Source organism: Parus major, chromosome 2 (genome assembly GCF_001522545.3).
Source record: "Parus major isolate Abel chromosome 2, Parus_major1.1, whole genome shotgun sequence".
Taxonomy (NCBI): Eukaryota; Metazoa; Chordata; class Aves; order Passeriformes; family Paridae; genus Parus; species Parus major.
In genome coordinates this window covers 23359617-23363611 of record NC_031769.1, presented here as the reverse complement: position 1 = coordinate 23363611, position 3995 = coordinate 23359617, and positions in this window count along the sequence as shown.

The window sequence follows — 3995 nt, the reverse complement described above, 5'->3', positions numbered from 1 at the left end:
GTTAATAAGCTTAATATGCAAGAGTCTAGATATGCTTTAGCTCGTGGAACAACAACTTAATTAACCTTGTTAACCTAATGTCTAGTCACTTCTGTTCTCACCAGTTTGTAACAATAAAACATATAAATGTATTTGAACTAGAAAATACTCCATTTTTGAGCAGGGAGAGATGTGCTTTCAACCCAGACTGTCTCTCACCACCTTACCTTACAACACACAGTCCAGTAAATAGAGACAACATCATAAAATATCGAAATCACAAATATTAGACCTTCCACTGAAGTTGCAAGTCAGGTATCAAATTCTCATTTGACTGGCAAGGTTGCAAAGAGAAGTTCTCCACACTTTCTTTGAGCTAGTACTTCTAAGGCACCAGTGGACTCCCTGTACATCCCAGAAACAGTGGTAATGGTAAAATATCAGAGATTTGTTAGTGTTATGTCCTTTTCAAATTAAAAATAAATCTGTGACTGTTACTTCACATTTACATAGGGAAACTTCTCTTCTTCCATGAGAGGCGCTCACACCTCTCAGAAACAGCGTGTATGTGAATTTTACAGTATGACTATGGATGAATACCTCTTATTCCACATCAGGAAAACATTGCCTGTATTTCCATTTCACTTCATCCACTGTGACATTTTTTTTTGATTTGAGGACGTTTTTCCTTCTAAAAACTTTTAGACACGTAAAGCAACTCTGAATTTTCCATGGAAGTGTTCCAGAAAACAGCAGACATACCTTTGGTAGGTTCATCCAGAAGCCTCCTTAGCTGTCTCCTTCATTCTCAGCTCCATGACAAGAAGAATCAGAGCCTGATGGTATTGTCAAAGAGCTTTTACCAGTCATTTGATTCAAAATTCAGCTAAACTGTCAAGATGTTTGTTCCAGCCTTCACTAGTTCATCTTTCAGAATCATAGCAGAAGACAGTCTTCAAAAACACACAAATCTTAAAACACAACCCAGATCTCTGGGCAGCTTTTATTCCCAGGGAATTCTCAGTGCCAATAGCATAAGTCCTTATATTTCTAATTTTGTTAATCAGTTGCTAACAGCTTCAGGTCTGAGCCAAACTAATTTATGCCCACAGAGAATGGCCCCATAATGGTAGTAGCAGTGTTTGGAGCAGAGGTACTGCAATATTGCCAACATTTGAGAAAGTTTTTCAGAATAGAGCAGGCAGAACCAATGGATCCATAAAAGGCTGAGTTTATAGCCAATGCAGATATTAAATCCAGTAAAAAGTTATGAATTTTATCATTCATGCAGTTTCTTCATTTCATTTTCTCATTAACATTTGTAGCAACTATGAATGTTATGACTCATAAAAATTGCTGATTATTTTTATTGCTGTAGGTTTAAAATTTAATGGGTTTGATACAATGACAGAAGCATTTATATTTACAGTATGAGTCTCAAGATTTGCAAACCTGTGCAGTGTAGTGTTCTACATAAACACATCCTGTAATTCTTTGAATGACAATACATTAGCATTTCTTCAGGTGTAATAAAATACTAAATAATTAAGGAATATATTATACTCACTCTTAGTAAGAAAGAAAAGAATCAACTATAAAACTTGTTACAGTTATTTAAGCTCCAGTTTAAGCACTTAAGTTCAAAGTCCAGAACCTGAAAATCCATCTGGTCCTGAAGATTGGTCATGACTGCACGAATTGTTGGCAGTAAATGACTTTTAAAGCTTACATTTCTTCAAGTATTTATGTGCACAGTAACCCAGGAGTCAGAAGAGCAAACCTTTCCAGTACTTCAGGGCTGTGAATTAAACAGAGCTGAACTGCTTAAAGCTAATGGCTTTGGTCATGATCTTACATCCTCATTGTCCATCTACTTCTGGATATTTTATTCCAAATTAAATGGTAAGAATTTGTGTTTAATTTTTGAACAGGACCTCTGCCACCAGTTTCTGAGTCACTGACTAAGAAGGGTTTCTGGTGCAGATTATTGGAGGGCCAGAAGAAAATCAAGAATTCTGGCCTCAAAGCACATCAAGGAAAAACTGCTTTTGACTTATTCAAAAGATTTGGACTTGGTCCTTATCCATTCACTTTCACTAATTTCTGAACATGGGTTGTGGGCTGTGTCCTACTCTTTTGGACAAGTTTGTTTTAGTGAGTCTGTGTTAGTACTTCAGAACTTGATAGATTTTACTATTATTTAGATTGTTAAGAGTAATTTCTTTCAGATATCATTTACTGTCAGTTACATATTAAATTTAGTTGAAGTCTCTTTATTTTGGTCCTTAACAGCTGTTATTGAGCAAAACTGAATGAAAAACATTCAACTTGGTCTTAGAGACACCAAAAAAATTGGCATTTTAAAATCTCCTTGAAAATAAAGAGATTAAATGCACCATGCAGCCAACCAAAATCTGGTTAGATCACAGGAAGTTAATTTTTGAAATTATGATCCAAGTTGCCACAGAAAAGCAGTGCCTGTTTACAGAAGGCATGTGCAGGGTTTTTTTTTTGCTGGGCTAATCTCACCCATAATTACACTCTGAGACCCCAGAGCCTCATTTCTCCTGTTGGCTGATGAAATAGATGAGGGTAGTTTTAAGAGACCCACAATTTCCAGATATGAAATGAAAACATTTTAAGGGCATCTGTGAATGACAACAAACAATGTTAGGGGAAGGACACACACTGGATATGAAAAATGACCATGTTTAGCAGAAATTATCCCTCTAACTCCTAGCAAAATTGAAGTGTCGCATTTCTATAGCTGAGAAATGACCTTAGAAAATTGTTAACAAAATGCAGCATGTAAGTCCATCCCCCATGGTAAACATTCCAATGGGAGCTACTATTAGAGGATTCTGGTGATACTTGCTCTCATTGTGTTTCATAGGATCTATCTACACCCAATTTTAACCCATGATTACTTCATCCAGGCCTTTCCCTGCATGTTACCTGCTACAACTGCATCAGAAATCCTGCCTGACAGCAGGTGCCAGCAGCAGCACCTTCGACTCCTTGGGTTGAAGCAGGTTGAACAGAGACCTCCTCTCACCTGAAAGGGGACCTGCTCTCTGTTCTGCAGGGGTACTCGCTGATAAATTACTGTAGGCTTTTGTATACAATGCATATCAATATTTGAGTCCTTTAATGCAATACACTCTGCATTTATCTTTAATAAACAGCAAAATTGGATTGGGCACATAACAACCAGAGAGGAGCACAGCAATAAGAAAAAGAGGACAGCAAAGACTGGGCCCAGGGTTCACCTTATGAGCCCAGCCCTCTTCCAGGACATTTTACTCCTGCCTGGCTTAGCTGTAAGGTATCCTGTATGCATGTAGCATTATATAGGTAAAACTCATAGAGCAGGACTAGGGAAGATGCCCAGCAGTGCCTAAGATCTGGGCTGCTGCCACTGTCCTCAGTTTTGCCTCCTGATTCACCCTAGGTCACTGGTTACCTGTTTTAATACAGAGGTGTTTTATATTGCCCACATATTTTGCAAAGTGTTCTGAAGATCAATCATTATATAACATTTTCTTATTCAAACTATGCTCTGATTCAGCAAAATATCTAAAGAAACATTTAATTGCTTGAATGATCCCATCTCTTTCAGCACAAAGTCAAAAGATTTTGAAGCATACACTGCAGTACTTCTTGGCTAAGTGCAAATGAATAGCAAAAACTGCTTTTCTGCTGGTGGCCATCAGAGCTACTTCTTCTTTCCATAAGTTGGAAATGGAGAAAAATGTACTCCTATAATGAGGAAAATAGTATGATATGAAACATTCAATTTATACCCAAGTATGTATTTGAAGCACTTTTGCACAAAGCATTGTCATGGGGTAGCTTTACCTTTAAGGCAGCTGAGGAAAGAGGGGAAGTTGAAGGTGCTGATGGCTGATGAGAGTTCTTCCTCCTGACCAATTATCAGTCATTTCCAAGAATTGACAGCAGATCTGACCATTAAAAAGTGAATTCAACTTGTAAACACCCCCTTAAGAAGTACAGAC